We start from the raw sequence: 11,708 nt of genomic DNA, 5'->3' as shown, positions 1-11,708 counted from the left end.
AGGTACTGCCTGTGTGGAGTTTGCAAGTTCTCCCTGTGTCTGCGTGGGTTTCCTCCGGGTGCTCCGGTTTCCTCCCACATGCCAAAGACTTGCTGGTTGATAGGTAAATTGGCCATTAGCAATTGACCCTAGCATAGGTAGATGGTAGGGAAATATAGGGACAGGTGGGGATGTGGTAGGAATATGGAATTAGTGTAGGATTAGTATAAATGGGTGGTTGATGGTCGGCACAGACTCGGTGAGCCGAAGGGTCTGTTTCAGTGCTGTATCTCTAAACTAAACTAAACTTGTGGGCAGTGAGTTCCAGATCATTAACACCCGCTGCATAAAAACATTTTTCCACATATTCCCCCTGCATCCCTTGTCCAAAACCTTCAATCTGTGTCACTAATCCTTCTTCCATCAGTTAATGGGAACAGGTTTTCCTTGTCTAAATTATCTAAGCCTGACATAATCTTGTAATCTAACCTAGTAACATAGATCCTCCATCCCTGGAACCATTCTGTTAAATCCCCTCTGCACCATTTCAAGGACCTTCACAATTTTACTGAAGTGTAGTGACCAGAATTGGACACAATCGTCCAGCTGAGACCTAACGAGACATTTTTAAACATTCATCATAACTTCTCTGCTTGTGTACTCAATATCTTTATTTATGAAATCCAAGATTATATGTGTTTTACTAACCACTCTCTCAATATGTCCTGTCACCTTTAAAGATAGATACACATGCACCCACAGGTCTCTCTGTTCCTGCACACTGATTATAACTGTGCTATTAATTCTGTCTTGCTTTCCTACCCCGACAGTCACAATGCAACACCTCACACTTGTCTCACACTTCCATCTGCCACTTGTCTGCCCATTCTACTCACCTATCTGTGTCCTGTTGCAGTTGGTTCTCAACATCCTCACTGTTTGCCACAGCTCTAAGTTTGATATCAGAGGCAGATTTTCAAATTCTACTCTGTATTCCAGATCCAAATCAATTATACACAGCAACATAAAACAGTGGCCCGAGCACTGACCCTGGGGAAACACCCACAGTCCAACATGCTGCAGTAGGGAAAACAGCCATTTACCATGACACACTGTTTTCTGTACAGAAGCCATTTATTGGTTATCCAATTGGACACTGACCCTCCCATTCCATGAGACTTTTCTTTTGGTAATTAATCTCTTATGGGGTATTTTATCAAACACATTCTTCAACTCAATATAGACGCCATCCATCATCAACTTTCTCTGTTACATCATCAAAAAATCCAAATAGATTTGGCAAGCATGACTTTCCTTTTGTAAATCTGTGCTGGCTATACTTAATTAATTCAAACATGTCCAAATGAATGCTGTTTTATCCCTGATTATTTCTAAAACCTTCCACACCGCAGATGATAAACGAACTGACCAGTAATTTCTAGGCCTGTCAGTTGTCCATTGATAATTCTGGGAGGTGAGGGTGACCATCTATGTCATCATTTTCTCCATCAGCAGGGAGAATCAGGATGAGAGATCCCATGGCTTTGTCAGGATAGCGGATTCCTGATGGTGTAAGTGGCTCTGTGTTGTCCCCATGTCAACGGGTTGAGGTTCAGGAACTGAAAGAAATCTCACTTCATTAATGTACAGTTGGTGTGTCAGCATGCCCAGTACATCATGTTGGTGAATGTCCACTAACCTGGCAGCAGCCACCATACCTTCATTCGGAAGCAGTCAGCTGGTCCCTACACATCGGGTCTCCATACCAGAACCAGGATGTGACACCTCGGAGACAAAGGAAACCCCCCACAGACACAGCTCATGTTTCTACTCCCCCAAACCACTTCCCACCGCCAACCAACCTCACACAAGTAGCTTGTGTATAACCTGAGCAATGGAGTCATCAGGAACAAGGTGGAACTGACCATCGGCGTGATGAAGCAATGCTTCCACTGTCCGAACCGCCTGAGGGGAGCCCTCCAGTACACACTGGAGCAGGTGTCCAAGTTCATGGTTTTCTGCTGCACCCTTCATATCATCACCATCATGAGGCCACAGGCATTGGCACCAGGAATCGGGAGGACACCTCAGGAGGAGGAGCAGGAGGCAGGGAGGATATTTCCTGGATGCATTCGACCCGAACAGGCTTTCGGAGAGTCCCTGCTAAGATTCCGGTTCCCATAGGAGAACTTCCCTTTCCCACCATGGATCCCCATTCTCCACCATTACACCCACCTGAGACGCCCCATCACAGCAAAAACCACCAGCAAAAAACTTTTCATTAACATCTTTATCCAACAACACATCCAATTATACAAATAAAACTGAACAATGCACCCCTGTGTATTCCCTTAGTGCCTGTCTTGTGGGTTCCCTCGACTTGCCTAGTGCTCCTGCACAGTGTTTCCCCAATGACTGCAGCACGGCTGGTGGAAGGCTGCTGACTTTCACTGGGGGAGACTGCAGATGGCCTTGCAGGACGTCCTCGAGCAGCTCTGGGCCTTGAGGCCTCGGATTCAGACTGCACCACCACGACATGGACAGCAGCAGCCTGGGCTGGCTGATGGGTAACAGCAAGGACACTGGTGGAGTGACAGTGAAGGGAGAACAAATACTGTCATCCTGAGAGAGGACAGCAGGTTCATGCTCCACGGAGACACTGTCACTCCCACGGGGCGACACCTCATTAATCTTAGTAATCTACTGGATCACAGATTGCTGGACTGCTGTCAGAGCCTGCAAACCCCTTTGAACACTGAGATCCACAGCCATGATGACAGCAGTCTGATCCTGCATGGCAGCAAGCAGTCTGAGTTTCCACTGCATCACAGACAATGGTCACCAGACACTGCATCATGGCTGGGTCCGCTAGTGCTGTCATGGAGTTAGTGACCACTTCCACAGGGGAAAGAATGGGCTTCAAACGCAGTGCAATGTCCTGTGTGATGTTGGAGCTGGACTCCTCCATGTTCTTTGATAGTGACAACAGACTGTCTGACAGGCCTGTCAATGGACAAAGTCTCTCAGTGTCCATATCCATCATCATTCTCCTGTATGCAGTTCCAGCAATGTTCTTATCTGAGTCCTGTGTATTATAACTCGTTTGTGACCTCACCCTCCGGTGAGCTGACACATGAACTATCCTTTCCCCCTGGCCTGTCTGCACATCACTCGTGCTCGGTTACTCACCATGTGCAGATTCCGAATCTATACCAGCCTCTAAGGTCCACACAGTGTAAATATTTGATGTGATGACTATGAGTATCAGACCAAGTGATGGGGTTTCACCATCAGTGCTGTGCTGCTGCTCTCTCTCTCTCTGTCTCCTGGATCTGCTGTGACTGGGAAGCTGGCACTTTTGGGTTATGATTGGAAAGTATAAAATCAGAGGGGGAGGGTTGGGTTGAGGGATTGGGGGTGGGATGGAAAGCAGGAGGTCCATGGTCCCACCATCTGCAGCTTGTACATCATCCCATCCCAGCAGGATGAGGGGGAATTGGGAGTTAAGAAGGGACATAAGGCAGGAACATAGCATCATCCTGAATGCTCTCGGTGATGCCGGATGCCACGGGCTCTGTCACAGCCGGTCCCATGATATGGAGAACCATCTCCTCCCTCAGGCTCAGGGGATGAAGGTATGCCAGGCCCCCACCGGATCACTGCTGCTCTCTGTGATTATGGGCCACCTTGTCCTGTAAGAGAGAGGGCAGAATGTCAGTGATTGTGTTGCACTGTGTTTGGGTGATGTGCCTGCCATAGCTGAATCGCTGGAGCTATGTGGAGGCAGTGAGAGGTGGGTGTGAGGCTGGTATCATTGGAAGGTGTGTGAGGGTGAGGTGGAGTATGTGAATATTAGGTATGAGTCCTGAGTGTTACGGACTGCTGATGGGTGAGTGATGTGGGTGTGGTACATTGAGCAGTGTGAGAGGTTGGTGGTGTTGGGGGTAGGAGATGCCATGTGGAGATGAATTCACTGACATTGACCACCCGTGTAAGCTCATTAAACTTCTTCTGGCTCTGCTGCCAAGTCCTCGGCGCCAGACTTCTTGCATTGATCTCCCTGGCCACCTGCTCCCATTCCATTCGGAGGACGTTCCTTGAGGGTCTCCAGCCCACCCCAAGGAAACATGGCCTCTCTCCTCCTGTCACCCACCATGACTAAGGCCTCCAGCATCACATCCGTGAACAACAGAACCCTCTCTCTGTCGTAGTATTCCATTTGCCTTGTCTCCAATTGCAGCGTTCCCAATCAGCAACAGCAGCCTCCTGTGATTCAGTACAACTTCCCGTTAAGAGGGACAGATTGTCTTTAAGAGCTGAAGCCTGGCTGAAACACGAGCCAGCCTCACACACAGTTAGGCTCCTGTTAAACTTGCAGACAGACAGCAGCGCGGGTCGCTTTGTGGTGTACGTAGAATGCATGGAAATGAGGAGGCAGCAGGACGTTTGTGTGTCACCTGTCTCAACAGGAACGGGGACGGGCAAATCATGACTCCTCTGCTGAAAAAGTGATGCAAACACGATTTTTTCGCACTTCCTATTGACCTTTCCCTCTTTCACGTTTTTTCTCTCTCACCCTCACTCACTTCACTCTCTGTCTCTTGTTCATAGAATTAGAGATTGGTGCAGCACAGAAGGAGGCTTTTCGGCCCATTGTGTCAGTACTGTCTCTTTGAAATAGCTATCTAATTAGCTGCTCTCCCCTCCTCTTTCCCCAGACTCCTGTTGCCAATGTGGAAAAACCTTTCCTTCAATCTCAGTTTCTCCCTCTTGCAGCAGTCACACAGCTTCCAGCCTCTTCACACAGCCACAGGCAGCTGAACCTCGTTAACTACTCAGCACCTCCAATTAGGCAGCAGCCAACCCCAGTGCTGTACCTGTCCTGGGAGTATTTAATGGGGGACTGTGTGGAGTGAGTTTTATTCTGTATCTTAGCCGTGCTGTACCTTTCATGGTAGTGTTTGATGGTCACAGTGTAGAGTGAGCTTTACTCTGCATCTAACCTGTACTGACTCTGCCACAAATATTTGTTCATCTAAAACTCTGCTGCCTGTATCTAACCTCAAAGCAAGTCCCGTTCATCCATCACTCCAGTGCTCGTTGACCTACATTGGCCCCTGCTCTGGCAACATTTTGATTTTAAAACTCTCATCCTCATGTTCAAACCTAACTCATTCTGAACTGTCCAGTGATGAAACTGCCTCATCAAAATACTAAATGTTATTTTGTTTGTTAGAACCACAGGGACTGCAGTGGTTCAAGATTCACCATTTTCTCATGGTAACCAGGGATGGGGAAGAAATGCTGGCCTTGTCAGCATCACCGATATCCTGAGAACAAATAAACGATAAATAAAATAGGAATAAAAGCAATGAGTTTGTAATTGATGGATTGAAACCAGGCGAGGTCTGTGATCAGAGAGAGACGTCATAACCCAATAAACAAATTATCAACACAATTTATCTCACCAGCTCCTTGTGTTTGTCTTTCTGCTGTTGTCTTCATCAGAAAACAAGTAACAATTAATCTCGGGATTAAAAACTGCTGAATGTCAATTGTACACATGAGATACGTACTCAATGGTTTTTGCTTTCAGACAGTGAGAGAATTACACAACACAGGAGGAGACTATTTAACATATCGTACCAGTTCCAGCTGTTTGAAGGAGATTTCGAATTATTCCTCTACCCTGTTCCTTTCTCCCAGTCCAGTAAATCATCCTGTTAGTACTGATCCAATTCCCTTTTGAAAGTTTCTGTAAAATCTGCTTCCACAACCCTTTCAGGAACTGCATTCCAAATCATAAACATTAGCTGTGTAAAGAAATGAAAATCTGCTCATCTCTCCTCTGTTTGTTTGTTAATCAACATTAAACTGTTTTCCTTGGTTACTGACCCTTCATCCAGTGAAACCAGCTTCTCTTTATTTATTCCAGCAAAACACATCATCATTTTCAGCCCCTCTATTAACGCTCCCTTTTAGCTTCTCTGCTCCACGGAGAACAATCCCAGCTTCTCTCCACATAACTGAACTCCCTCATCCCTGTTACCATTCTAGTATATCACCGAGGCACCATCTCCAAGGCCTTGGAATCTTCATAAAGTGTGGTGTCCAGAATTGGACATAATATCTCAGCTGAGGCTCAAACATTCATTTCTAGTCTTAGCAGAATGTTCTTGTGTTTTTTTTTTGCTTCTAGTTATAAAGCTAAGGATCCCGGATGCCTTTTTAAAATCTTCAGAACTTATCCGGCCACCCTTGACGATTTGTGTACATACGCAAACCCAGTCTCTGTGCTCCGGTACCACCTTTTAAATGGTGCAGTTTAGTTTCTATTCACTCCCCTTATTCTCCCTCACAAAATAATCACTTCCCCAATTATATGTGTTAAATTTCATTCACCATGTGTATTCTCATTTCACCATCTGACTGTCCATGTCCTCCTGAAGCAGCTACTATTTTTCACACTGGTTACTACATTTATAATTTTCCTGGCTTATGCAAATGTTGAGACTCTGCTCTTCACACGTAAGTCGTTGTCATGCATCTATTTATCTGTATGTCAGGAAGAGTACTGGTTCTAATACTGACCCCTGAGAAATTGCACTGTATACTCCCCCTCCTCCACCAGTCTGAACAATGACAGTTCACTACTTCTCTCTGCTTTCTGTCCCTGAGTCAGTGTCATATCCACACTATCACTGTCACATTAATCCATGTGTTCCATTTTCATAACAGTTCTATGAAATGCCATTTGATCACAGGCCTTTTGAAAGTCTGTAAACATAAGTGTATATACATAATTGCATATGCATGTGCAGGTGTGGAAGATGTTGGTATGGTTCTTAATGAATACTTCGTGTTTCACGTTACAAAAGAGGGGTATGATGCAGATATTGTAGCTAAGGAGGAGGAATATGAAGTATTTGATGTGATATACTTAGGGAGAGAGAGGTATTAATGGGATTAGCATCCTTGAAAGTTGACAAGTCACCAGATCCAGATAAAATGCATCCTATGCTGTTAAAAGAAGCAAGAGAAGAAATAGCAGAGGGTCTGACCATCATTTTCCAGTCCTCACTGGGTACAGGTGTGGTGCCAGAGAATTGGAGTGCTGTCAACATTGAACCTCTGTTTATAAAGGACCCCAGGGTTAGAATGAAAAATTACAGGCCAGTCAGTCTAACCTCAGTAGTGGGCAAATTATTGGAATCTATTCTGAGAGACAGGATAAACTGTCTCTTAGAAAGGCACAGGCTAATCAAGGATAGTCAGCATGAATTTGTTGAGGGACGCTCTCGTTTGACCAACTTGATTGAATTTTTTGAAGAAGTAACAAGGAAGATAGATGAGGGTAGTGCAGTTCATGTGGTCTACATGGATTTAAGCAAGGCTTTTGACAAGGTCCTACATGGCAGACTGGTTAAAAAAAATAAAATCCCATGGAATCCAGGGAAATAAAGCAAGGTTGATACAAAATTGGCTCATTGGCAGGAAAAAAAGGGCAATTGTTGATGGGTGTTTTATTGACTGGAGGACTGTTTCCAATATAATAAAAGCAAAATACTGCGGATGCTGGAAATTTGAAACAAAAACAAGAAATGCTGGTATCACTCAGCAGGTCTGGCAGCATCTGTGGAAAGAGAAGCAAAGTTACCGTTTCGGGTCAGTGACCCTTCTTCGGAACCCCGGACTGTTTCAGACAGATCTTCGGACTGTTTCCAATGGTGTTCCACAGGGCTCAGGACTGAGTCCCCTGCTTTTTGCGGTATATATTAATGTCTTGGACGTAAATGTAGAAGCATGATCAAGAGGTTTGCATATGACACACAGATTTGCCGTGTGGTAGATACCGAGGCGGATTGCTGTAGGTTGCAGGAAGATATCGATGGCAGAAAAGTGGCAAATGGGATTCCACCTGATTAAGAATGAGGCGATGCAAATTGAGGAGGTCAAACAAAGAAAAGGGATGCACGATTAATGGGAAAATACTGGGAAGTGTAGAGGAACTGAGGGAACTGTGGAGTCAATGTCCACAGATCCCCGAAGTAGCAGGACAGGTTGATTAGGTGCTTAAGAAGGCATACGGAATCCTTTCCTTTATTAGCCGAGGTATAGAATACAAAAGCAGGGAGGTTATGCTGGAACTGTATAACTCTTTGGGTAGACCATAACTTGAGTGTTTTGTGCAGTTCTGGTCACCTCATTACTGAAAGGATGTAATTGCACTAGAGAGGGTACAGAGGAGATTTACGAGGATGTTGGCAGGACTGGAAAAATACAACTATGTGGAATGATTGGATAGGCTGGGGTTGTTCTTCTTGGAACAGGGAAGGCTGAGGGGAGATCTGATTGAAATGTATATATTTTTAGGGGCCTGGATAGAGTGGAGGTGAAGGGTCTAATCACATTAGCAGAGAGATCAGTGATGAGGGGGCATAGATTTAAAATGATTGATGGAAAGATTAGAGGGGAGTTGAGGAAACACCTGTTCACCCAGAAATAGCAAATTGGCTCAGTGGCAGGAAACAAAGGGTAATTGTTGACAGGTATTTTAGAGTCAGGGGGGATGTTTCCAGTGGCGTTCCGCAAGGCTCAGGACTGGGTCCCCTGCTTTGGTGTGAGTCTGAAACTCGCTGCCTGAAAGTGTAGTTGAGGCAGGGACACTTAACCCATTCAGAAGGAGTCTGGACATGCATCTCAGGTGCCACAATCTGCAGGGTTATTGGCCAAATGCTGGAAGCTGGGATTAGAATAGTGGATCGTTTATCAGCTGGCACAGCAATAACGTTCCAACTGGCCTCTTTCTGTGCCTTAACCTTACAATGATTCTCTGATTCCATTACACGAAACACGCTATTCTCATGAACACTCACTGTTACGTCCTGAACGAACTCGATCAAGATTAGAAAATGATTTTCCATTAACTTATCTATGCTGCTTGTCATTTATTAGCCATGATTTTACAGGCAAGAAATACTTTGTGCTGGGTTACGGACACCAGAAGTTTCCAACTATCAACATTACACTGACTGGTCAGCAGTTACAGGGTTTGTCCAACCTCTCCTCTTTTTAAATAGGGTGTAACATTTACAGCCTTCCAGTCCTCTGTCACCAATCCCATATCAAAGGAGGATTCGAAGATTCTGGCCAGTGCCGCTGTGTTTCCACAATTCCTTTCCTCATTAAACCTCAGATATCCTATCCAGACCAAATAAATGTTCTACTTTCTCTTTCTTTTGGGCCTCCTTATCTCGAGAGACAATGGATACGCGCCTGGAGGTGGTCAGTGGTTTGTGAAGCAGCGCCTGGAGTGGCTATAAAGGCCAATTCTGGAGTGACAGGCTCTTCCACAGGTGCTGCAGAGAAATTTGTTTGTTGGGGCTGTTGCACAGTTGGCTCTCCCCTTGCGCCTCTGTCTTTTTTCCTGCCAACTACTAAGTCTCTTCGACTCGCCACAATTTAGCCCTGTCTTTATGGCTGCCCGCCAGCTCTGGCGAATGCTGGCAACTGACTCCCACGACTTGTGATCAATGTCACACGATTTCATGTCGCGTTTGCAGACGTCTTTATAACGGAGACATGGACGGCCGGTGGGTCTGATACCAGTGGCGAGCTCGCTGTACAATGTGTCTTTGGGGATCCTGCCATCTTCCATGCGGCTCACATGGCCAAGCCATCTCAAGCGCCGCTGACTCAGTAGTGTGTATAAGCTGGGGATGTTGGCCGCTTCAAGGACTTCTGTGTTGGAGATATAGTCCTGCCACCTGATGCCAAGTATTCTCCGAAGGCAGCGAAGATGGAATGAATTGAGACGTCGCTCTTGGCTGGCATACGTTGTCCAGGCCTCGCTGCCGTAGAGCAAGGTACTGAGGACACAGGCCTGATACACTCGGACTTTTGTGTTCCGTGTCAGTGCGCCATTTTCCCACACTCTCTTGGCCAGTCTGAACATAGCAGTGGAAGCCTTACCCATGCGCTTGTTGATTTCTGCATCTAGAGACAGGTTACTGGTGATAGTTGAGCCTAGGTAGGTGAACTCTTGAACCACTTCCAGAGCGTGGTCGCCAATATTGATGGATGGAGCATTTCTGACATCCTGCCCCATGATGTTCGTTTTCTTGAGGCTGATGGTTAGGCCAAATTCATTGCAGGCAGACGCAAACCTGTCGATGAGACTCTGCAGGCATTCTTCAGTGTGAGATGTTAAAGCAGCATCGTCAGCAAAGAGGAGTTCTCTGATGAGGACTTTCCGTACTTTGGACTTCGCTCTTAGACGGGCAAGGTTGAACAACCTGCCCCCTGATCTTGTGTGGAGGAAAATTCCTTCTTCAGAGGATTTGAACGCATGTGAAAGCAGCAGGGAGAAGAAAATCCCAAAAAGTGTGGGTGCGAGAACACAGCCCTGTTTCACACCACTCAGGATAGGAAAGGGCTCTGATGAGGAGCCACCATGTTGAATTGTGCCTTTCATATTGTCATGGAATGAGGTGATGATACTTAGTAGCTTTGGTGGACATCCGATCTTTTCTAGTAGTCTGAAGAGACCACGTCTGCTGACGAGGTCAAAGGCTTTGGTGAGATCAATGAAAGCAATGTAGAGGGGCATCTGTTGTTCACGGCATTTCTCCTGTATCTGACGAAGGGAGAACAGCATGTCAATAGTCGATCTCTCTGCACGAAAGCCACACTGTGCCTCAGGGTAGACGCGCTCGGCCAGCTTCTGGAGCCTGTTCAGAGCGACTCGAGCAAAGACTTTCCCCACTATGCTGAGCAGGGAGATTCCACGGTAGTTGTTGCAGTCACCGCGGTCACCTTTGTTTTTATAGAGGGTGATGATGTTGGCATCGCGCATGTCCTGGGGTACTGCTCCCTCGTCCCAGCACAGGCATAGCAGTTCATGTAGTGCTGAGAGTATAGCAGGCTTGGCACTCTTGATTATTTCAGGGGTAATGCTGTCCTTCCCAGGGGCTTTTCCGCTGGCTAGGGAATCAATGGCATCACTGAGTTCCGATTTGGTTGGCTGTATGTCCAGCTCATCCATGACTGGTAGAGGCTGGGCTGCATTGAGGGCAGTCTCAGTGACAGCATTCTCCCTGGAGTACAGTTCTAGGTAGTGCTCAACCCAGCGGTCCATCTGTTTGCGTTGGTCAGTGATTATGTCCCCCGATTTAGATTTGAGGGGGGTGATCTTCTTGATGGTTGGCCCAAGAGCTCTCTTCATGCCATCATACATTCCTCTGATGTTTCCGGTGTCTGAGGCCAGCTGAATATGACTGCATAGGTGTTGCCAGTAGTCGTTTGCGCAACGCCTAGCTGTTCTTTGTGCAGTACTTCTGGCTGCTTTAAGTGCTGCGGATGTTAAATCGCTGGGGGCTTTCTTGTAGTTCAAAAGTGCAATGCGCTTAGCGGCTATGACAGGTTCCAGCTCTTCATTATGAGATTGAAACCAGTCTGCATTTCTCTTCGCACTTTTGCCGTAGGTGGTCAAAGCTGACTCATAGATGGCGTCTCTGATGTGGGCCCACTTGGTCTCAGCATCCCCTGTGGGAGTGTTTTGAAGGGCTGTTACAAGTGAATTTAGAAATTTTTGTAACAGCTGTGGGTGAGAAATTCTGCTCGTGTTGATGCGCGGGTGGCCCTTCTGCTTGGAATGATGCAACTTCTTTGGTCTGAGTCTAACCTTGCTGCACACCAGGGAGTGGTCGGTGTCGCAGTCCGCACTGTGG

This window comes from Heterodontus francisci, unplaced genomic scaffold (assembly GCF_036365525.1).
Source record: "Heterodontus francisci isolate sHetFra1 unplaced genomic scaffold, sHetFra1.hap1 HAP1_SCAFFOLD_172, whole genome shotgun sequence".
NCBI classification, from domain to species: domain Eukaryota; kingdom Metazoa; phylum Chordata; class Chondrichthyes; order Heterodontiformes; family Heterodontidae; genus Heterodontus; species Heterodontus francisci.
This window is presented reverse-complemented; position numbering follows the sequence as displayed.